The 25,333-nt window shown below is 38.7% G+C and overlaps 2 pseudogenes; both read left to right on the top strand.

Moving 5' to 3' along the window:
- The first annotated feature begins 1,570 nt into the window (after nucleotides 1-1,570).
- LOC100668678 (olfactory receptor 9G19-like) lies at nucleotides 1,571-10,074 on the top strand (annotated as a pseudogene).
- A 7,821-nt stretch (nucleotides 10,075-17,895) lies between these two features.
- Nucleotides 17,896-24,208, top strand: LOC100668958 (olfactory receptor 9G19-like; annotated as a pseudogene).
- Nucleotides 24,209-25,333: the final 1,125 nt, after the last annotated feature.

The raw sequence follows: 25,333 nt of genomic DNA, 5'->3' as shown, positions 1-25,333 counted from the left end.
TCGAAGTTGTTTGCATTCAGGGATTGTGTTTCATACAAAATCTTTTTCTGGAAATACTAGACTCAAATTCATTCTTTGGTGTTTAGAGCTTCAGTAGTTCAAGAAAGGAAAGGAGGCAATGAGAGACTGATTCCTTCCTAAGGCCAAGGAGGGAGTTAGTCTGCTGACGTAGTTCCTGAAAGGTTTTTTCAATCAGCCATAATGAAACAAATATGCATACCCCAAGGAGTCCACTTTGAAAGTCTACATTCATTTGGATCTATGAATTCAGGTGCCTTGAACAAGTAAAATCATTCCCAAATTCAACAACGCTCAGAATAAAGCAGTTATTTAATCAGAGCCACGCCTGTTTTACAAGGCATTAGATAAATCAGTTACTAGCATTCTTAGAGTTAAAAAGCGTCAATACATTTGAAAATAAAAATTGAGCATTGTGTATGCTGAAATTTATGTGCAGAGACTTAGGGTCTACAATGGTAAGTTAAATCCTCAGTCCTCGAAATATTTAGATCACTTCTCCATAGTAAACATCAGAGAAAAGGGTGTGCAAACAGGGATGCAAATCAAATGTTGTTTGATTTTCATTTAGGGAAAGAGCTCATCTGGTAGGGGATCCAGAAACCTTACCCCAAATAAGTGAGGTCGCATTTGGTTTTAGAAATACATTTGGGATTGTACCAGGTGGAGATGGGCACTGCCAGGGAAGACAACTCCAAGCAGAGGAAGAAACTTGAGCAAAAGCACGGTGACAGTGCCTCATAAGCTAAGGGCGAGAAGCAAAAGAGACGGATATCTGTACACAATTAAGTCAATGTTGCCTTAATTGGCAGCAGTTTCTACATTCAAGCATTACTGACTTTTCCTGTAGCCCTTTCAGAGATATTCTTAACTAAAGCAAACTTTGGGTCTAGGTGTGGCTTCTCTCTTACCCAAATGTTAGTTGGTAACTAAGACAAGTTATTTACTCTGGAGTTCCAGACCGTCAGTTCAGAGAGCTCTAAGGATCCAGCTAGAATTCAGCTGCCAAGTGGTTCTACAGGATTGAAATCCTTTCCCAGGCAGTAGATGCCCTGGCAGGGAGTTTTTGCTGAACACCAATGGATTGTCATAAATTCTTCTTTTAATACTTCCTCTCCTTATATAATAGTGATGCCCTATGAAGTATTGAATGGCTTTTTTTGTTTGGTTTTGTCTTGTTTCATTTTGTTTGTTTATTTTTTCCTAGGACTGTGGGCAAGTTGAAGTATGGCATTGGGTTTAAAGCATGAACTCTTGGAGTCATTCTGCTTGGGTCCAAATCCTGAGTCCAGTATTTATTAACCGAGTTAAATGGTCAAGGTCTGAACCTCTTTGAGACTTCAGTTTTCAGGTTTCATGGGTTTAAGTATGGTATCTTTCCTTCAATTATTTAGTCAATATTTATTGATGTGTTCAATACATTTGAATTTGTTGCTTGCATATCTGCCAAGTACAGGGCAGTATTCTATTTGCAGTTTGACTGGCCAAATGCTAACTATACTAGAAGAAGAATCCACACGGAACTTGCTAGCGGTGATCAGAATTGCTTACCATGTGCCACACCCATCAGACTGGTGAATTAAATGGAGATATGATTAGGAATGAGGCCCAGGTGACAGAGTTCTTTGGCTTCTAACCAAAAATCAGCAGTTCAAATCCACCAGCTGTTCCTTAGAAACCCTATGGGGCAGTTCTACTCTGTCCTATAGGGTCACTATGAGTCCAAATTGACATGATGGCAAAGAGTTTGGTTTGGGTATGATTAGGAATACACCTTGGCAGTGTTAAATCTTAGAAAGTAGTGCCTCTCCACTCTCATCTATTCCACCTGGGATGTTTCTGAGACACTGTCCTGTTCACTCCCTACCAATCCACCTGTTCTTTTACTACGTAGGTAGGACGTCATTACCTTTTACCTGCTAGCACCAACACCTTTGGCAATAATCTGATGACCTTTTTCTTAACCACACTAGTCAGTTACTACATAACAAATCCTATCAGCATTAGAGAACAATCCATCAGATGTGTGATTTTCCTGGATGGGGATGATGCGGGCAATACTCAAGCTTCCATTGCCATAAATGCCCAATGTTCCTCTGAGTAGAAGGACAGCCTTGTTCATACCCTCTTTGGCGTCATAATTACCTTCTGCCATTAGGTACTCTATCCACGTTTCCTCTGTCTGTGTGGACCTCTTTCTCACTAGCACACACATACCTGGCCTCAAAAACAGAACAAAGTCAAACAATATCAATAATAACGAAAAAGAAAAAAGGCAAAGAGCCCTGTTCTTGTGAACAGAGATCTCCGATAGCTTGCTCAAGCTGGTGTTTATATATTTATTTTATAAAATGCATATTAAAAGCTGCTAACTTTAAGCTATTCAGGATCTGAAAGAATATATCTGCCCACCTTTCATCTTGCCCATCTTCACTGAGTAAAATAACAGAGACTTACTTTAAACTTTGATTCTGTGTGTTTATTTCCAATAATGCTATTGTGATACTGTTACAGGCAGTTGCTCCATCCAATAAGCTTGGCTATTTTCAATAAGCTCTGCCTGCTGCTGAAATATTCATCCCAGGAAGGGCTGTGCTGGGCTGCAGTTTACTGCTTCTGACTCATGTGAGCTTGTCCTGGCTAGGTTTCTGCTCTGTCCTTTCTTCTTTCATAAATCTATTTATTTATTCAACAGTATTTATTGAGCACCTACAATGTGCTAGGAATAGGCTGGATATTGGGAATAGAATGGTAAGTTATTTTCCTCACTACAAAGTATCTGTATCATCTGTAGAGACAACCATCTCTTCTGGTGACAGGATGAATAACACCATGGTGAGAGAGCCTACCAAAGGCGAACATTAGCCATCAGCTAGAAAAAAGGCCGTTACGACATTTCTGACATAACTAGGCATCTCCCCAACAATCCTCAGGGAGCCTTCTCCTTTAATTGTTTCATGCCTGGTATGCTGTAGTCAGTGACTGCACAAACTAACACAGCATCAGAATCTCCTGGGAAGTTTTTAAAAGTTCTTCAAATTGCATACACTGAATACTATAGGAATTTTTGCCAGAGATCTATTCTTAAAAAAAACTACAAACCCAGCTGATTTTCATCTAGCCAGTCCAGTTTGCTATTTGTATAATATGAATACTGTTCATGTTACAGTTTTTGTTTGTTTGATCCTTACCACATATCTACTGTGGGTAAGACTCAGTACTACGTGTAAAGGATCTACAAAGTTTTGATGCCTGGAGTAAGCCTTGCATGTCTATTTTAGGCTGCTGTAAAGCCTGTTACCATTAGTGAACGAGACTATTGGGCATCTTACTGCCATTTTTCCTCTTAATTATTATTTTCTGAAATATTTCTCATGTCAATCAAGAGCAGTAACTATCTGGATATTTGGCATGGTGGGTGTGTTTATCGAAATTGAGTTCTAGGAAAAGAAACTATACCAGACATTTCAATCAGAGAGAACTTTAATAAAGGTGATTTGATGCTTAGAAAGTCTTTTGAGGGGATGGAGGGATGGACTTCAGGAATGCATCAAGGAAGCTGGGATCCATAGGGCAGGAAGCCACTGCTACTCCTTCTATTGCTGCTGCCACAATTGCCTCTCAGACTCTGAAATTGATGACTAGACATAGAATTCCACGTCTGACCTTGCCCACCACATCTAACCACTCATGTCTCTTTTTCCTTGCCTATCAGTAAAAAGACATTCTTTAATTCAATTTTACTTTCCAATTCTCCCATGAATATACCTGATTTGTATGTGGACTTCTAGGTGGAAAGACATCTGGGAAATGCAGTTTTAAGCTTTCCAATCTCCAATTAGAAGGGTGGAATGGAATTTAAAAGAGACAGTCCATAGTATCTACCAGAAAAGGCCACAGGATGATCTAAGTGCATTCTGCTTTTCAGGAGTGTTTCCGACTTATGGTGGAGCTTTGGGATGGGCTTCACGGGTATTTGCTCAGTCTTCACGCTGCCTGGGCTCCAGCTGCCTTTCCAGTTGGTTTTCTCAGGTACCTGGTTGCTATACTAGGCTGTGAATGAGTCCTACATCTCAGTTCACTATTTTCCTTGGGAAAACAGGATCTTTTTCTTTGGGGGCCAGGGATGAGGAACTCAGGTGCTTCACCAGTCTCTTACTAAAAACAGCATCTAATTCAATTACTGGTCTCCAGTGCCTCCATACTGCTGTGGTATGCTGTGGAGTCATTTTTTGACATGTAACAAAACCGTGAGACAGAGTTGAACAGTCACATAGGTTTTTCTATGCTACTATCTTTACAAGAGCAATCAAGTCTTTTTCCCACAGAGTCACTGAATGGGTTTGAACCACCAACCTTTTGGTTGGCAGCTGAGTGCTTAACTATTGCACCATCTTGCTGCTATACTAGTCCCTCAGCAAATGTTTGCAATTGCAAAAAAAAAAAAAAAAATGTATAAATGAAGTATTCGTTCAGCCAAGCTTGATCTATATTTTCCTTCCTTTCTCTGTCCTCAGTCTAGCCTGGGCTCAAACAGCCTAAAAGTATAGATGATGATTTAGGAAACATTTTTTTTTTTTATTTTCAATATAAAAGCACTACTCCTTACATAAGTAGTAATGTCAGTATACGCATTATACTTTGTCTCTTTTGGTTAAATGCTAACAATGACTGATCAGTCTCAGACCGGGACCTAACACTGCTGTTTCTGCCTCACATCAGCCTCAGAGACTTGGCTGTTTGTCTATTTACGGCGGAACTCATTTCCTTCACCCCAGCATTGGTTGTAGAATTCTCTATTTTGCTTCCCATTACCATGTTGGTCACTAAGACTTTCCAGTGCTTACAAAGCTTCTTCTTAACTGGATCTCCAACTTTCCCTTTCTACCTTTCAAACCATGTTCTGTCTACTTTGCTAATGACTCTTCAGCAGAGTCCCGGACCTGGTCCACAAATATACTTGGACATTCCCTGGGATAAAATATTCTTTCTTTTATAAAGGAAGTCTTTTCAGGGAGATAAAGGTATTCCTACAATGACTTCAAGTTATTCTTTTTCTCTGTCTTAAAATTTATGTTGGATATTGGATTTGAAAAATGTATCTTCTTCTCTTGCCCAATTCTCTGTGTGCGTTGCTTTCCATTGCATTTTCTGGTTAGTTCTCTAGACGAGCTGGTGTAACTTTGACATCAGACTTGTTCTTTTTTCCAGCTAGTGTGGACTCTTAAGAATTCAGATAGGGATTGCCCTCATCTACTGTCAGTCTAAGTACCAAAGTTTTTCTTTCAATGGTTTCTCTCTCTGATTCAAAAGACTCTTGGCCTCCTTTGGACTCCCTATGGAGTTTCCGTAGTTTAAAGCTACTTGTCTGAACTAAAATGATTGGTATGCCTTTTGAATAAATGAATGTTAGTCATTTCTCAATGTATTAAATCCTGAGAGTCTGTAGGAATCTACAACCCTGGGGATCCAAAAACTGATATAAAAGATTCTGGGAGCAGCGGGTTTGAGCTCTGTTGCAACGATGGTGTTGCTGAGAATTTTAGGTAGATTACCGAATTCAGAAGTGGATGGAAGATTTTGTTTGTGCCTCACAGCCAGTCCAGTCACCATTTGCATACTAAGACATGATAATGGCTAAGGAAAGGCCTTCTTTAAAAATCACAATCATCCAATTGTCATCTCTGAAACTGCTGAAAGCACAAGAAGAGATGTATTATTTCTTGCTGCTAGTGGCATAAAAAGGGGAACTAGCATTACAGTGAAGGACACGGGAGACAAAACTACATTAGCAAACGAGAAACCATTAGGATCTACTTGGCCAATAGCCCTTGTGAATGTTTCAGGAGTAACTGGACCAAGAGAGGGAAGGAGCAGAGGGTAGGGGTCTAAGGGTCAAAAGAGAAGCATAAATTTCCTTCACCATGGTAGTCCTTTAAATATGGTGTATTTAAGAAGACTTTCAGGCAACAGAGGCTTACTTCTTTCCAACAGAGATAGAGAATCTAAACTGTGGGGAAAAAAAAAAAAAAACTGTAGATGATTATAATGAATAATAATAACAATAACAATAATATTAAGAACAACTGATACTCATTTCAGCATTTCTCAGATGTGATCTACAAAACACCTGCATCAGAAACACTTGCGCTGCTTGAGAGAAAGCAGGTTCCTGGGTTTCACCCATATCTTGGCAAATTGAAATCTCTGGGGTAGAATCCAAGTTGTTCTTATGTGCTCTGAACCACTGTTCGCTTGAGCATTGACCATCTCTCAGGCACTGTGCTCAGCCCTTATATGCGTTATCTCCTTTAATCTTGACAATAGCCCTGTTGGTGAGTGGTTGCTGTTCAGTTTATTCCCTCTGCAACCCTGTTGTTGTTTTGTATATTGATAACAACCCTAGAGAGAGATAAATTACATCTATACTATAATATGAAAAAAATTAATGCTTACCTAGGTTGGTTAGTGATCTCTCCAAGGTCCCACAGCCTTTATGTCATAGAGATAGAACTTGAATCCATGTTATTTGCTCAAAGGTCAAATGTATTTTCTCATATCCCAGCCATCTCCAGTTTGAGCAGTCAGCTCTGATTTCTGAGACATGCTTCACCTCCATCATTACATATAATGACAATCTGTTGCTAAGCTGAGAAACGCCTTCTTCACAAACCCACTCACTTGGGAAAACAAATGATCTGACATTTGGTCAGGCTGACTGTTTTGTGGCAGATTTCTTTTCTTTTTCCTATATGTGTCGGCAAAGGTCACAAATGCCAGGGATTACTGGTGCTGGGAAATAGATGTGAGTACCACAGAATTCTGCTGGTGGTTATAGGGTAAAAAGATATCATTAGGAGACCACCCAGAAAAGAGATTCTGTTGACTTGCTTCTCTTTAGAATCAGGGTGGTCCACTCATTCATTCATTTATTAATTCCTTCGGCTAATATTCATTATGTATCTGTTATATGCCAGACACTATTCTAGGCACTAGGAATGTAGGAATAAACAAAACTGACAAAAATCCCTCATCTCATGGAGTTTACACCCTTGTTGTTGTTGGTAGTTGCCGTCAAGAAGATACCAATTCATGATGCCCTGTGTGTTACAGAGTAGAAGTGTTTCATAGGTTTTTCAAGGCTGTTACCTTTTGGGAGCATATTGCCAGGCCTGTCTTCTGAAGTATCTCTGGTTGGGTTTGATGCTAGTGGTGGAGTGCTTTCAGTTTGTGCCACCTAGGCATCTGGGGGTTCCATCAACATTCTAGTAAGCTTCTATCTCCTCTTGACCCCAGAGACACAGTGGATTTATGAAAACGTAGATGGAGCAGCATATTGCTACAGATGATTTGGCCACTCAATGATTTTCTCCAGTTATCTTCTGTTCCTTCCCATAATTCCTAGAAGACTGCTATGAAAAATTACAAAGCTATTTACAAATCTGTGACATTCTTAACAAAGTAGTCAAATCCCTTAAGAAACATTTTTGAAATATGTGTTCAGATTTTTGATTGTCACAAATATTGAGGCCCCTCCTGGCCATGTAGTATGTAGGAGACAAAGATGAAAGATGTCCTGCACCCATGGGGCAGCCCATTACAAACAGAAATGTCCCACTTCTCATACTCCATCTTGATAGACATTTGTGCGTGTGGAACTCTTTATAATAATGAATCTGAAATCGATTCTACTTTAAAGATAAACACAAGGTATATTTTGCAAAGTTTTAATACATATGATTTTTTCTAGAAATCCAATGACTGAAAATTAAGATCATAATATTTTTTTTGGATTTTATCAAGAATTTTTCACTAGTCCAGAAAAAAAAAGTTACATATCCACAAAGTGTATTTTGCAAGGTTTTAATATGTACCAACTTGCCTAGGAATTCAAAATTGAAGGAAGATTGTTATTTGTTTTGTTTGGGAGTTTATCAGGAATTTTCCACTTGTAAGAAAATTCTTGTTACCAATGTAAATGTCACTTCTGACATTTGAGTCATGGGTATATTCACAAGGATTCTATATATGTGTGTGTCTTTCATTATTTCAGTATTTACATATTTAAATCGACATTGTTTTATATAATTCCTATATTTTATTTATTACAATGTACTACTCTCCATTTACTTAACTTTGTATTAGGCTTCATATATTTCTATACATATATATGTTTATAAGTAGTTTAAATGATCTGTAAATTTCATTTCAGGAGTATAAAGAAGGCATTAAAAATGTTTGTTACTGTAGAATAAGGCTAAATGCTAATCTTTGATTCTATAGAATAATCCTAAATGGTAATGAAGAATAATGCCAAATGCTAATGTTTGGTACTTTAGAGTAATGCTAAATTCCAGGCTTTTCAACACTGAAAGACAACAATGTTACATGTAATTTATTTGACATAACCAGATGGATTCCATCATTTATCTCCTTTCTGTAATTTTGCCCTGATTCTCAATCTAGTCCTCACCCTTGGGATTTGTGATGGTTGCACCAAAGGCCCCTCTAGGGTAGCTGAGGGGAAAACTTTGTATTTGCAGAAGAGGAGAATGTTCTCATTTTGTAAACTGCGGGGACCTTCCTACCTCTCATTGGATCTGAACAACTTGTCCACTCGTTTCCTTCTGGGAAATCAGTGAAGGGAGGGTTTCCCTGGGTGTTGAAATGTAATTAGATCCTCTCCCACCTTTTTTTTTTTTTTAAACCCATCACCCACTCTTACTTTTCTCATAACATTTAACATTATCTACAAATCTTTCTATACTTATTTTTTATTGTTATTTGCCCATTCCTCTAGAACAAAAGCTCCATAAGAATAAGGAACAGCTCCTGCCTAGAACAGCATCTGAGGCTCAAAAAATTTTGTTTTGAAAATAATGAACAGACTCCAGGAGCATTATGGCTGTACTGGTACAAATGCCTTTTACTGAAATGAATGTATTGAGACGGAGAGAACTCCCATCAATTTCTCAAATCAAGATTTCTGCTCAGAACTCCTAGTTCTAATACCTTTAGTCTTGACCACGTCACATATACCTGGTGCATAGATTGTCTTCATTTGATATGAGTTGAGGGAATTATCCTGCATTTGTAGGTGAGGTTCCTTTAGCCATGGACAGGAAGCAAGCACACTATGACTAAGTTCATCCTGGTGGGCTTCACAAAAGACCCTGTGACCCAGTTGGTCCTATTTGTAGTGTTCCTTGGTGTGTACTCTGTGACCCTGGTGAGAAATACCACACTCATAATGTTGATCTGTAATGACTCTGGGCTTCACACGCCCCTGTATTTTTTTTATTGGCCATGTGTCATTCCTGGATCTCTGGTATTCCACTGTCTATACCCTGAAGATCCTAGTGACCTGCATCTCTGAGGACAAAAGCATCTCCTTTGCTGGCTGCATTGCTCAGTTCTTCTTCTCTGCTGGGCTGGCATATAGTGAGTGTTACTTGTTGGTTGCCATGGCTTATGACCGCTATGTGGCCATCTCCAACCCCTTACTTTATGCTGAAGTCAAGTCAAAAAGACTGTGCATCTCTTTGGTTATATATTCCTATACTGGAGGTTTTGTTAACACAATAGTACTCACCAGTAACACATTCACGTTGGATTTTTGTGGTGACAATGTCATTGATGACTTTTTCTGTGATTTCCCACCATTGGTGAAGTTGGCATGTGATGTAAAAGAGAGCTACAGGAGGTGCTGTACTTCCTCCTGGCCTCTGATGTCATCCCCCGCACCCCACTGTGCTCATACTCACCTCCTACCTCTTCATCATTGCCGACATCTTGAGGATCCACTCCACCCACGGCCGTCTCAAAGGCTTCTCTACCTGCTCTTTCCACTTGATCTCTGTCACCTTATATTATGGCTCCATTCTCTACAGCTACTCTCGCCCAAGCTCCAGTTATTCCCTTGAGAGGGACAAAATGGTTTCTACCTTTTGTACTGTGGTCTTCCCCATGTTCAATCCCATGATCTACAGTCTGAGGAATAAAGATGTGAAAGAGGCTCTGAAAAAACTCCTCAAGTTAAAACAACTAGAAACCTAAATTGACATAAACTTCTTAATTCAGTGCTAAGTGATAAGGGATTGCTTCAGGGTAAGTTGGGGAACTGGAAAAAAATTATCTTTTTTATTAAAAGAATTCATTGAAAAAGTTGTATTTCTTTGTTTTAGATCCTTTGTTTTGTTTTAGTAGTGATCAGACTCTAATCTGTACTATAGAATATGTAGCAACAGAAGAAGAAAGTTGCCATCTAGTCAAATTGAGTCAAATTGAAGCAGACTCCTATTGAGCATGTGTTTTGAAGAACTGTGCTTAACGGGTTTTTTTTTTTAAATAATTTTTATTGTGCTTTAAGTGAAAGTTTACAAAGCAAGTCAGTCTCTCACACAAAAACTTATATACACCTTGCTGCATGCTCCCAATTACTCTCCCCCTACTGAGTCAACCCGCTGTCTCCTTCTACTCTGTCTTTTCATGTCCATTTTGCCAGCGTCTAACCCCTTCTACCCTCTCTTCTCCCCTCCAGGCAGGAGATGCCACCATAGTCTCAAATGTCCACCTGATTCAAGAAGCTCACTCCTCACCAGCAACCCTCTCCAACCCATTGTCCAGTCCAATTCCTGTCTGAAAGAGTTCACTTTGGGAATGGTTCCTGTCCTGGTCCGACAGAAGGTCTGGAGGCCATGACCACCGGGGTCCTTCTAGTCTCAGTCAGGCCATTAAGTCTGGTCTTTTTATGAGAATTTGGGGTCTGCATCCCACTGCTTTCCTGCTCCCTCAGGGGTTCTGTGTTGTGTTCCCTGTCAGGGCAGTCATTGCTTGTAGCCGGGCACCATCTAGTTCTTCTGGCCTCAGGATGATGTAGTCTCTGGTTCATGTGGCCCTTTCTGTCTCTTGGGCTCGTAATTACCTTGTGACCTTGGTGTTCTTCATTCTCTTTTGATCCAGGTGGGTTGAGGCCAATTGATGCATCTTAGATGGCTGCTTTCTAGCGTTCAAGACCCCAGACGCCACTCTTCAAAGTGGGTTGCAGAAGGTTTTCTTAATAGATTTTATTATGCCAATTGACTTAGATGTCCCCTGAAACCATGGTCCCCAGACCCCTACCCCTGCTACGCTGGCCTTCGAAGCATTCAGTTTATTCAGGAAACTTCTTTGCTTTTGGTTTAGTCCAGTTGTGCTGACCTCTCCTGTATTGTGTGTTGTCTTTCCCTTCAGCTAAATTAGTTCTTATCTACTATCTAATTAGTGAATACACGTCTCCCACACTCCCTCCCTCCCCCCTCTCATAACCACAAAAGAATGTTTTCTTCTCAGTTTAAACTATTTCTCAAGTTCTTATAATAGTGATCTTATACAATATTTGTCCTTTTGCAGCTGACTAATTTCACTCAGCATAATGCTTCCAGGTTCCTCCATGTTATGAAATGTTTCACAGATTCCTCACTGTTCTTCATCGATGCGTAGTATTCCATTGTGTGAATATACCATAATTTATTTATCCATTCATCCATGGATGGGCATCTTGGTTGCTTCCATCTTTTTGCTATCGTAAACAGTGCTGCAATAAGCATGGGTGTGCATATATCTGCTCGTGTAAAGGCTCTTATTTCTCTAGGATATATTCCAAGGAGTGGAACTGCTGGATGGTATGGTAGTTCTATTTCTAGCTTTTTAAGGAAGCACCAAATCGATTTCCAAAGTGGTTGTACCATTTGACATTCCCACCAGCAGTGTAGAAGTGTTCCAATCTCTCCACAGCCTCTCCAACATTTACTATTTTGTGTTTTTTGGCTTAATGCCAGCCTTGTTGGAGTGAGATGAAATCTCATTGTAGTTTTGATCTGCATTTCTCTAATGGCTAATGGTCATGAACATTTCCTCATATATCTGTTAGCTACCTGAATGTCTACTTTAGTGAAGTGTCTATTCATGTCTTTTCCCCGTTTTTTAATTGGGTTACTTGTCTTTTTGCAGTTGAGTTTTTGCAGTATCATGTAGATTTTAGAGATCAGGTACTGATCAGAAATGTCATAGCTAAGAACTTTTTCCTAGTCTGTAGGTAGTCTTTTTACTCTTTTGGTGAAGTCCTTGGATGAGCATAGGTGTTTGATTTTTAGGAGCTCCCAATTATCTAGTTTTTCTTCTGCATTCTTAATAATGTTTTGTATACTGTTTATGCCACATATTAGGGCTCCTAGAGTTGTCCCTATTTTTTCTTCCATGATCTTTATTGTTTTAGATTTTATATTTAGGTCTTTGATCCATTTTGAGCTTGTTTTTGTACATGGAGTGAGGTATGGGTCTTGTTTCATTTTTTTTGCAAATGGATATCCAGTTCTGCCAGCACCATTTATTAAAAAGACTGTCTTTTCCCCATTTAACTGTTTTCAGGCCTTTGTCAAATATCAACTGCTCATATGTGGATGGATTTCTGTCTGGATTCTCAATTCTGTTCCACTGGTCCATGTATCTGTTGCTGTACTAGTACCAGGCTGTTTTCACTACTGTGAAGGTGTAATAGGTTCTAAAATCAGGTAAAGTAAGGCCTCCCATTTTGTTCTTCTATTTCAGTAATGCCTTATTTATCCGGGGCCTCTTTCCCTTCCATATGAATTTGGTGATTTGTTTCTCCAACTCATTAAACAATGTCATTGTGATTTGGATCAGAATTGCATTAAATGTATAGATCACTTTTGGTAGAATAGACAGTTTTACAATGTTAAGTCTTCCTATCCATGAGCAAGGTATGTTTCTCCACTTATGTAAGTCTCTTTTTTTGGTTTTTTTGGTTTCTTGCAGAAGTGTACTGTAGTTTTCTTTGTATAAGTCTTTTACATCTCTGGTAAGATTTATTTCTAAGTATTTTATCTTCTTGGGGGTTACTGTAAATGGCATTGATTTGGTGATTTCATCTTCGATGTTCTTTTTTTGGGTGTAGAGGAATCAAACTGATTTTCTTATGTTTATCTTGTATCCCGATACTCTGCTGAACTATTATCATTTAGTTCTGTGGTTTATCAATTTTGTTGAGTTTTTTAAAAAACCAGCTTTTGGTCTTGCTAATTCTTTCAATTGTTTTTCTGTTTTCTATTTCATTTAGTTTCAGTAGTTTTCTGGAGGATTCCTTAGGATTTTCTGCGTATAAGATCATGTCATCTGCAAATAGAGATACTTTCACATTTTCCTTGCCAATCTGGATGCACTTTATTTCTTTATCTAGCCTAATTGCTCTGGCTAGGAGCTCCAACACAATGTTGAATAACAGCGGTGATAAAGGGCATCCTTGTCTGGTTCCCAATCTCAATGGGAATGCTTTCAGGCTATCTCCATTTAGGATGATGTTGGCTGCTGGCTTTGTATAAATGCCCTTTATTATGCTGAGGAATTTTCCTTTTATTCCTATTTTGCTGAGAGTTTTTATTTTGAATGGGTGTTGGACTTTGTCAAATGCCTTTATGCCCCCTTTGATAAAATCATGTGATTCTTGTCTTTTGTTTTATTTGTGTGCTGGATTACATTAATTGTTTTTCTAATGTTGAACCATCCCTGCATGCCTGGTATGAATCCCACTTGTTCATGGTGAATTATTTTTTTGATATGTTGTTGAATTCTATTGGCTAGAATGTTGTTGAGGATTTTTGCATCTATGGTCACGAGGGATATAGGTCTATAATTTTCTTTTCCTGTATTGCTTTTACCTCATTTTGGTATCAGGGATATGGTGGCCTCATAGAATGAGTTTGGTAGTATTCTGTTGTTTCCTATGCTCTGAAATACCTTTAAAAGTAGTGGTGTTAACTCTTCTTTGAAAGTTTGGTAGAACTCTGCAGCGAAGTCCTCCGGACCAGGGCTTTTTTTTTGGAGAGTTTTTTGATTACCATTTCAATCTCTTCTTTTGTTATGGGTCTATTTAGTTGCTCTACCTCTGTTTGTGTTAGTTTAGGTAGACAGTGTGTTTCTAGGAATTCATCCATTTCTTCTAGGTTTTCAAATTTGTTTGATTATAGTTTTTCATAGCAATCTGATATGATTCTTTTAATTTCAGTTGGGTCTGTTGTAATATCGCCCATCTCATTTCTTATTCAGGTTATTTGCTTCCTCTCCTCTTTTTCTTTTGTCAGCTTGGCCAGTGGTTTATCAATTTTGTTGAGTTTTTTTAAAAACCAGCTTTTGGTCTTGCTAATTCTTTCAATTATTTTTCTGTTTTCTATTTCATTTAGTTCTGTGGGTGCCTGTGGGTTTCTTTTGTTTTGTTTTTTTTTTTCCTCATATTTGTTGCTGTTGATTTTGTTTCTGCTGAGTCTCTATTTTTCCCTTGTATTTTATTTTGATGAGTAGGATAGTTTGTCTCCTTTGTGGTTACATTATTATTTACCTCTATTTATATTTTTCTAAATTTAAAACTAACTTCTATTTTTTTCTATCGCCGTATCTTCCTCTCCATATGAAAGGTGTATGATTACATTTCTTAGTCCCTCTTTATTATTTTAATGTTGTCTTCTTTTATATAATAACATCAGTGTTACCCTGTTTTGGGCTTTTTTTTTTTTAATCTTGCTTTGTTTTTTTGGATTTCCCTGTCTGGGTTGAATTCTGGTTGCTCTGCCCAGTGTTCTAGTCTTCTGTTGATACCTGATATTATTGATTTTCTAACCAAAGAACTTCTTTTAGTATTTCTTGTAGTTTTGGTTTGGTTTTTATGAATTCCCTCAACTTGTGTTTATCTGGAAATGTCTTAATTTCACCTTCATATTTCAGAGACAGTTTTGATGGATATATGATTCTTGGCAGGCAATTTTTCTCCTTCAATTTTTTCAAATATGCCATCCCATTGCCTCTTTGCTTTCCTGGTTTCTGCAGAGTAGTCCGAGCTTATTCTTATTGGTTCTCCCTTGTAGGTGACTTTTCTTTTATCCCTTGTTGCTCTTATAATTGTCTCTTTATCTTTGATTTTGGCAAGCTTGATTATAACATGTCTTGGTGACTTCTTTTCAGATCTACCTTATGTGGAGTTCAATGAGCATCTTGGATAGATATCTTCTCATCTTTCACAATATCAGGGAAGTTTTGTGTCAAGAAATCTTCAACAATTTTTTCTGTATTTTCTATTACCCCTCCCTGTTCTGGTACTCCAATCACTCATAGGTTATTTCTCTTTAAAACATCCCACATGATTTTTAAGGTTTCTTCATTTGTTTTCATCCTTTTATCTGATTTTTCTTCAAATATGTTAGTGCCAAGTGATTTGAGTTCAGAAATTCTAGCTTCTACTTGCTCAATTCTGCTCCTCTGACTTTCTATTGAGTTATCTAATTCTGTAATTTTATTGTTAATCTTCTGAATTTCTGATTGCTGTCTGTCTATGGATTTTTCCAGCTTATTAAACTTTTCATCATGTTCCTGAATAATCTTTCTAATTTCTTCCATTGCTTTATCTGTGTGTTCCTTGGCTTGTTCTGCATGTTGCCTCGTTTCCTTCCTGATGTCTTGAAGAGTTCTGTATATTAAACTTTTGTATTCTGGCTCTGGTAATTCCAGGAATGTACTTTCATCTAGAAGATCCCTGGATTCTTTATTTTGAGAGCCTGTTGAGGTGATCAAGGTCTGTTTCTTTAAGTCACTTCATATTGCCTCTTGTCTCTGAGCCATCTATAAGTTATTGTATTAGTTTATGCTTGCTTACTGTGTCGTGGCTGCTTGCTTTGTTTTGTCTTGGTATACTCCTATGGATTGCTTGAGTGAGCTAGCTTGATTATTTTCACCTTTGGAGCTCTGATGTCCTGTTTCCCACTGGCTAGGACTATCAGGTATACTATCAGGTATGTCAGTCTAGGAGTCCATTCAGTTTTCCTGTATGAATTCAGCTCAGGTTTCCAGGTACCTGATCATCAAGTGTGTGGTACAGGCTCTGTCCTACAGTCTTAGAGGGGCAGGGGTGATTGGCATATATACCAGTATCTGATTGCAGCAGGGGTCACGCTCTGAACAAGGCAGGGGGCTGAGAACCGACCCCTGAGTGTCTCTGAGGAAAACGCGTCCCTGTTCCCTAAAGCGTGCAGGTGGGTAGGTTCTGCAGAGGGACCATGGACACCCAAAGTTTTTGGTTGTAAGAACTGGGAGGTACCAGTTTTCTTTAGACCCCTGTCGCGGGTGGCTGGGTGACCTGAGTGGAGTTACTAGTCCTTAGGTCCCTGATGTGGATAGGTGAGGACCTTGTTTAATAGGCAAAGTACTGTGAAATGTCAAACACTCACCTTTCCATCGCACAGCTGAAATAGTTGGAGTTTGCCAACAAGGGCCTATTCTCCTGAAATAGGCCGAAATAGGTCCATGCATAAGGGAAAGGTGCTCAAGGTCCACGGACAGTTTATGCTTGGGCAGGAGCTGCTTCTGTCCTGGGCTCCCCCAGTTAATGGAGCTAGCAAATTATCTTTTCTCCCCAATTGCAAATTTTTTCCTTCCGCAAGGACAGAAGGATGGCTCTAGGTGCTCAACAGGGCCTATTTCCTGCCCAGTGATTCAGCCACTGAAGCCAGCTTGGGGGTCGGAGAGCGTGGTAAAATATATGCAAGTACTTAGCTTTTGCCAAGAGTGCCGTTCTTCTCAGGTTCCAGAGGTGTGAGTAGGCTGCGTGGCTGGCTGCTTCTCTCTGAAGAAACTGTGGCCAAATGCTAGTACAAGCCCACCGCCGCTGCCACCGCCACTCTGGTAATGGTGACTGAGGGCTCCCCACGATTCAGGTCCAGTAACTCCTCTCCACTTCTAAACGGTCAGTTCCTCCCCCTGCCTCTCAGTTCGTTGTCTAAGCTTGCCTGTGATGCGCAGGGCTCCCAGCTTGTCACAAATATACTCATTTCACTTGTTTTTGGGGGTCTTTGTTGTTAAGAGGGCTTGCTGGAAGCGTCTGTCTATTCTGCCATCTTGGCTCCACCCTCCTTTCCTTCCAATTTTTGATGCACCCAGATCTAATACATTTCCACCATGGTTTGGCAGAAGAGGATGGATGATTCTATGTGGAATGTTATGGCCAGAAACAGAAATGATGTTACTCACATTTGTCCCTATTCCTTTGGCCAGATGTAGTCACATGGCCTTAGCTTAAGTAGCAAGCATACTGGGAAATGTAGTCTTCCTGAGTGCTCAGAAAGAGTAGATGGGCTTGGTGAGCATGTAGGCTGTTTATGCCACTTAGTAGAGGGTAAACTCCCTGAGGAAAGGCACACTTTTTATAATTATAAATGAGAGAATAAATCATTGTCCTAGAATTTTAATGTACATTGATTCTGTTATTTCACACATATGAGTTACAATCGCTTTCATTGAAATTCATGTAAAACCAGTAATCCTTCATTTAGGAAGGTCTTCTTTTTTTTTTCCTGACAATGTTTTCAATGAAATATCAGTACAGCCTTACCTACTCCCTTTCCTTGACAATGTTTCACACTATTTAAATCTAGTTTTCTTCCTCTTTTATTTATTTTTAGAATAATAAAACGAGAAATGGTTTTAATGTTTGGCTGACACCTATTTCCAAGTCTACAAGATCAAAGTTCTTTGCAAATATAAAGGAAATTTCATCTGGTTTCCCTTTTATTACTCCAAATCCTTTAGTAAAATCTATTTCAGGAAGTGCCTCCATCATTCTGGAAGGCTTTTAGTTGGAGGGATGCAAATAAAAAGCCTGTAGCTCAAAGGCTCTGAACCATGAACCCTACTGAGAATCCAATAGAAGCTATGGGCAGTCCTGAACACATATGAATACTGACAAAATTCCCATGCCACATCTTCAGAGGTCATCTTTGACCCCTTTAAAAAAAAAAAAAAAAAAACCCTTTTAAGCCTATTTTTATATACTCCATAATGGTCAAGGGACCCAACATTAATAATCTCTGCTCTAATAAAGGCAGAGAAAGCCCTTCAGGTAAAAAAGAGGGCGGAGAACTAAGTGCTAAAGAGCATAAGACAAACAAGGCATAATCCAAGGAGACCTGATCATACTGGCTCTACCATTAACTCTCTTCATGGTCTTAGGTGAGTCATATCAACTCTCACAATCATACTAGGCAAATGTTTTCCTTAAACTATAAGTAGCCCAAGATCAAAGATTGTGTCTGCTTTGTTCGTCTGGGCTATGACTGAATCTAACTCTCCTTTGTGCCTAGAAGCAAAGAGGGTTTTAGGGTTGGGACTTAGAAGACACTGGCATCCCTTGCAAGTCAACTGCCTTAGACAAAGTCATTGAAAGCTTTGTTTCTTTTATTTTTCTCTGGGTAAAACCATTTCCCTGAGACAAAAGAAGAGGGACTGATTTAGCAGGCAAGAAAATTTCAGGGGTACTCGGGATTCAAAGTTATTAGCACAAACTCTCGTATGTATTTCTTTCCAAATATCTCAGATTCATCTATTTCTCACCAAATCCATTGCTATTAAACCGATCTGACTGCCATCAGCCCTCTCTTAGGCTGTTGTGTTAGTCATCTGACTTAACTACTCTATCTTCATACTTCTGTTCATCACATTATAAAGAAAAGTCTTTTTTTAACTAATTTTTACTTGGCCAAATTGTGCATCTGATTAAAATGATTCAATGGCTCTCCATTGAAATTAAGCTATATTCTAAAATGGACTACACAGTCCCTGTGCTGTCTGGCCCTGCTCAATCCACCTGCCTAATTTGTTTTGGTGATTAAATATACTCATGGTCTGATGTAGAGGTAAAATTTACCCTTCTGATATGACTGCCTGAGAACCATTAATTTTTCTGTCTCTCAATTTCATTGCTTGTAAAATGAGTCACTTTTATTAGGTGATATTCAACATGTTTCAGAACTCAAATTCTATGGTATTTTCATTATCATTATATTTTTTTTATAGTTATATTAAAATTTATTTTGAACTGTAAATAATTCTTGAGCATCTACTGTCTGCAGACTGTTCTGTTAGATTAGTCCTTTTTATTTTGTTTTGTTTTGTTTTTATCTCAAATGCATAACTGAAACAAGTCATTAGAATTTTTTGGTTTAATTGGAACAATAGCATTCATGATAATCTCCCCCCATATCCCTCCAGAAAGACAACTGAGCATTATAAATGGTCACTTGGCACCAGAATAGCACGTGAAGGTTCTCTTTGCTTTCAGCAGTATATCCCAAAGGGGTGCTCAAGCTTATGTGTTCTCCCAGTATTGTTACACTAGGAAGAAGATGGTTGTGGAAGGAAGAGAAGACACTTTGTACTCTGAGGTAATGTGGGAAATTTTGAAGTTCTAATAAAATAACTGTTTATATTCATGACAATACACTTTGTGTTTCATTAATCTGGGGCAGGACAATATGTCACAATATGGACAAAAGATAATAATTCTTAATGTAATGAAGCCATATTATAATTATACTTCATAAAATAAAATAAAGTTTTCTTTCCTATGACAATTGGTGAAGAAAGCTAAAACACCCAGTCCTAAGGAGTCCCCACATGTCCTCTCTTCAGGCCTTATTTTCTCTTTTAGGGAAGCAAGGAATTCGAGGTGTAGGTGATGTCTACTTCGGAGATGCTTTCATTCTCACAAAGCCTCTGCAGCTGCAACACACCGTAGCCTCTGCCATTTTCAGGGGCAGCATTAGTCCTCAGAGTAGGTCAATGTGTAGAACCTTAAAATGGGTCAATATTTTCATAACTTCAAAATGCCTCATTTGCTATATTAGGCAGTTCCTGGCATAGAAGCTCCTTACAAGAGGAAGTGCAATTATATATCCCTTTGGGATAATAGTGTACATTCATCATTAATACATGGTTTAAGAAGTATCTGATTAAGGCACCAAACCAAATTGCACAAATGCGTTAATTCTTGAGACAAACTGAGAAATCAGTAAGAGGTCAGCTCCTTTCTGCGTGATCACTCCAGAGGCAGCTACTTCTGAAAGAGGCTTCCTGGTGAAGGAAGATGTCTGATAGACAGGGAGGAGATGTTTTGTGAGGAGAAAACTTCTCAGCATCCCTCGAATCCAATAAGGAAAGCAGCTAGCTTTAAATCCACGAAATAATGGCAAATAAATGTAGCTCAAAAACACTATCCCTTGTATCAATATACATAAAAGTACTATTAAATATATCATACACTGTATTTCAATCATTCTCTTTATAAGGAAGCTCTAGAGAAATGATTTCTAAAGTTTGTATCAAGGATGGTAATATGTTGACTGGCTTTTTGATTGAGAGTTTGTATGGTTTTGTTTTCTTTTGTTTGGAATTATGGACAGTGCTAAGTATGTATATGGGCTGCAGGAATTATGAGTCAAATTTGTGGTCCACCCATAACAGTGAATAGGACTTTCTGTGTGATTTTGTGTAGGTTTTATCTCTGCTTCCATTTCATATACTGTTCTTTTTTTGCTTTCCATAACTTCTTAATAAATGTATTTACCTACATCCTAGGTATCATAGTAAGCCACCTTGCTGTTGTTGTTGTTAGGTGCCATTGAGTTGGCTCCAACTCATAGAAGCCCAATGTATAACAGAAGGAAACACTGCTTGGTCCTGCACCATCCTCACAATCTCTGCTATGCTTGAGCCCATTGTTGTGGCCACTGTGTCAATCTGTCTCGTTGAGGGTCTTCCTCCTTTTTTCTGACCTTATATTCCACTTTGCAATTATTAATGGATGTTTGCAGCTATTGCTTCTTATTTTCAGTTGTGCCACATCAGCAGGTGAAGGTCCTGAAAGCTTTACTCCATCTTCATCACTAAAGTCGACTCTATGATGAGGAGGCAGCTCTTCACCAGTGATATTTTGAGTGCCTTCCAACCTGAGGGGGCTATATCTTAAGGGGCTGTATCAGACAATATTCCGCTGCTATTCAGATTTCACTGGCTGGTATTTTCATAAGAAGATGGCCAGATCCTTCTTCCTAGTCTGTCTTAGTCTGGAAGTTCCTCTGAAACCTGGCCACCATGGGTAATCCTGTTGGTATTTGAAATACCTGTGACATAGTTTCCAGCATCACAGCAACACACAGGTCAACACAGTACAACAAATTGACAGATGTGTGTGGAAGCAACATTAAACACTTTTTAATTTGAAAAAGCTTTGAAAAACATTTCCATATTTGTATATATTCACACTTATATTTGTTTTATACTTTAATAACTGTAGAGGAAAACAAGAGAGACTAGAGGAGAACCATCTCTTGCAATTTTACCTCCCAACTTGGTCTCTGTAAACAAATTCAGCAATTTCTCAGCTTGTATAAAACTCCACAATAAGAAAGGAATAGTTTCTGCAAGACAAAACTAGAAACTCTGGCCGTCGTATCATGGGTACAGTTGGAAATCTTTGGAATTTAAAGCAAGACTATCTGAGGGAGGATTCGAAATGAGGAACTTGTGAAATTTTAGAAAATGTAATTCCCGGTTTTTACTGTCTAGTGTTAAATGTGCTTTTTCACATGCGATCTCATTTGAATTCATGAAGTCCTACTAAACTAAGAAAGACAGGTGAGAAAGCAGAGTTCCAAAGGGCATGATTTCTTTTAAAAATTGTCAGTGACCATCTAAGATCAAAGCAAATATCTCCTGATTCTGGCCCCTGAGCTGCTTCTAGGTATATGCTTTGTTAAAAATGACCTTAGCACTGACAATCTTGAAATACAAAGGGAACCTAAAAATGTCACTTATTCCAATCCTCTTTTTGTTGTTATGAACAACTTCTAGTTTAACAATGTTGTTGTTATTGCTGTTAGATGCCTTCCAGTCGATTCCAACTCATAGCAACCTTATGTACAACAGAACGAAACTCTGCCCTGTCCTGCACCATCCTCACAATTGTTATGCTTGAGCCCATTGTTGCAGCCACTGTATCAATCCATCTTTTTTAACAGTAATTATGGCGTTAAAATGTGTTCTAAAATTTGAAATTTATACCTTTTTACCACTCTAGTGACTCAGTTTGGTGGCAACTAATGACAACAACAACCACTGTAGTGGAAAGAGATTGTCTCTCATCAAATAAATGAAGTTCCAAGAGAATATTCTTTATTTTTCCAGCTCTATTTCAAGTCCATGGCACAGCATAATGGCCAAAGCAAGATTTTTTATTTCCCCTAGCATAAGATATTTTCAAGTCATAGACCTATTAGCAAAAAATTTAACATCTCCTGCCAATCCAAAATCCTTGCTATTGTGATTTAGCTCTTCCGTGAGATCTGGTTGTGCAGTGGTTAAGAGCTTGCCTGTTAACCAAACGGTCAGCAATTCCAATCCACCACTCGCTCCTTGGAAACTCTATGGGGCAGTTCTACTCTGTCCTATGGGTTGGCTATGAGTCGGAATTGACTCAATAGCAATGGGTTAATTGTGATAGGTTGTAGCCGAGGTCCTCTAGGCTGTAACCCAGAAGTTGAGACGGTCCCTCCCCCATGGTGGGCAATAGTCCAATCTCCCACTTCTACCTCTAAGGGCTTTCAGAGACCACATTTCATAACTCTCTAAAACCATTCATCCAGCCAGGTTTCAAGAACTCTTCATTCTTTAGAAATTGCAAACCACGTTATGAACTATAATCATCCATAACTTAGTATTGCCACTTCTCTCCAGAATATATTTAGGGATCATAAAAGTAGCCATGGCTCAATTTCTAGTTATCTAAGTAAATTTAGTCTTTTGTCCAACAGTTTCTACTCTATGACAAACTTTGTACTTGATTTGGGTGTAAAAAGAGGAATAAAATATAGTTATTGCCTTTGAGAATATTACAGCTTAGCGAACTTTCAAAGGTATTTCAAAATTCAGTAGAATAATAAGATTAAGCTTCTGTATGTAATTCTATGGAAAAAGACAAAGAACTCAAAGCCATGAAATGCTATCAGAGCATTCTTTCAAATTTTTATGTCCTTCACATGGTCCTCAATCACCTAAGTGTGGCCAAAAGAGAAAGTTATTCAAATCACTCTCTCCTCAAAAGGAAGAAAAGTTGGATTAAAAGTATAAGGTGATACACACTATGTTAGTGCATCATAGCTGAGTTCTTAAGACCATAGCATGGAACTGGTTTCCCAGCTATGTCAAAGGGAGTAACACCCAGGTCACCAGGAACACATCTTACAAACAACAATGTATGTGCATCACTTGGATTTTTTATTATCTGAAGTGGCAAAGTATGAGACAAGGGAAGTTCTAATATTTTAATTCATGACCTATTTATTAATTCTCTCACAGAAAAGAAAGATTGAAGCCCAAAATCAGTGGAAGAGAAAAACTTCACCAAAGTGAAAGAGTTCATACTTTTAGGGTTCACAGTCGACTCGAGGTTCAGAGAGCGCTCTTTTTCATTTTCCTGGTCATTTATGTCATCAGTCTCTTAGGAAACATCACCCTGATTTCTCTGATCTGTGCTGATTCACGGATCCACACACCCATGTATTTCTTCATTGGGAACCTCTCATTCCTGGATCTCTGGTATTCCACTGTCTACACCCCGAAGATCCTAGTGACCTGCACCTCTGAGGACAAAAGCATCTCCTTTGCTGGCTACCTGCATCAGTTCCTCTTCTCTGGTCGGCTGGGATATAATGAGTGTTACCTATTAGGTGCCATGGCTTACGACCAGTATGTGGCCATCTCCAATCCCCTGCTTTATTCCCAAGCTATGTCCCCAAGGTTATGTACCAGTCTTGTTGCAGCTTCATACCTTGGTGGCTTTATTAACTCAACCATCATCACCAGTGAAACATTTACCCTGAACTTCTGTGGCAAAAATATCATTGATGATTTCTTCTGTGATCTTCCTGCACTTGTGAAGTTGGCATGTGATGTGAAGGGCAGTTACCAGGCTGTGCTATATTTCACACTTGCCACCAATGTCATTACTCCCACCATACTCATTCTTGCCTCCTACCTCTTCATCATCACTGCCATCTTGAAGATTCACTCCACCCAAGGCCGCCTCAAGGCCTTCTCCAATTGCGGCTGACACCTGACAGCAATCACCTTGTATTATGGCTCCATTCTTTTCATTTACTCCAGGCCAAGCACCAGCTATGCCCTTGAACGGGATAAATTGGTGTCAGAGCTCAGTAGTGTGGTGTTTCCAATGTTGAATCCCTTGATTTATAGCTTAAGGAATAAAGATGTCAAAGATGCCCTGAGGAAAATGTTAAGCAAAGCAAAGTTTTCTTAAGTGAAAATATTTTGTAAGCAATGGCTATTTGTTAACAGATTATCTCCATTTCATTGTTATCAGTCTGCACTCTTAGAAATAAAAAAAAAAGCAAACAGACAAGCAAAAGATAATTGAGTAGTGTAGAAACAGCATTTTGCATTTGTTTTTTAAGTCATGTACTCATGTATTTCAATGTATTTTTAAAATAAATGGGGCTGGGACATTTGGAAACACTGCTGTCTGATAGCTTAGACCAGAGTCTATTAAACTGCTGGGATTCTGAGATGGTTGAAAGAAAACCTGATTTTTAATTCCACTTGAAAGTCCATAAATTGCCTTGTGTAATATTTTAATCTATAAACAGGAATAATACAGCTGGTTATGGAACCATTGTTCAGACTAAATGGATTGAATGTCTTGCTTCAAATCCTGTAGTCCATGGGTGAGAAAAGAGGAATGTAAATCCAGAAGTCCCAACTCCAAAGGTCCTTATCCTACTTATTGGGAGAGAGAGAGTTAGGGAGTAGTAAGGAAAATGCCTACTGTAAAAAGGCCCTAGAAAGAAGTTTGATTCATTCATAAAGATGACAGGTCTCATTGGCAACAGCCACAAGAAGGAACAAACACTTTTTAGTTAGAGTCACTGTGAGCTTTCAGGAAAAGAACTTTTTTCCCCCAACAATTAAAAAGTCAAAAGCTAAGTTATAGAAGCTATGTGAGAGAGGCGGAAATAGAGATGGATATACAGATAGAAAAGGAGACAGAAATAGAGAGATTCCAAAAATGTTAAATCTAAAGGAATACTTAGAGTGACAGTCTTTATTAGAGGTAGTGATTTATAACCATTAACCCAAAATCAAACCAAATATGTTGTCTTCAAGTCAATTCTGACTTTTAGTGTCCATATACGACAGAGTAGAACTGCCACATTCAGTTCCCAAGGGTATAAATATTTAAGGTAGTAAACTGCCCATCTTTATCCTGATAAGAGGATGCTGGGTTGGAATTGCTGATCTTCAGATTAGCAGCCAGGTGCTTTGACGAATGCATCACCAGGGTTCCTAATAACCATTAAGGTATATAAATATTTGTATTTGTTTGCCCAGTTTTATGTATGGTGAATTTATAGTTAAATAATAGAGA

This window comes from Loxodonta africana, chromosome 7 (assembly GCF_030014295.1).
Source record: "Loxodonta africana isolate mLoxAfr1 chromosome 7, mLoxAfr1.hap2, whole genome shotgun sequence".
Taxonomy (NCBI): domain Eukaryota; kingdom Metazoa; phylum Chordata; class Mammalia; order Proboscidea; family Elephantidae; genus Loxodonta; species Loxodonta africana.
This window is presented reverse-complemented; position numbering and strand designations above follow the sequence as displayed.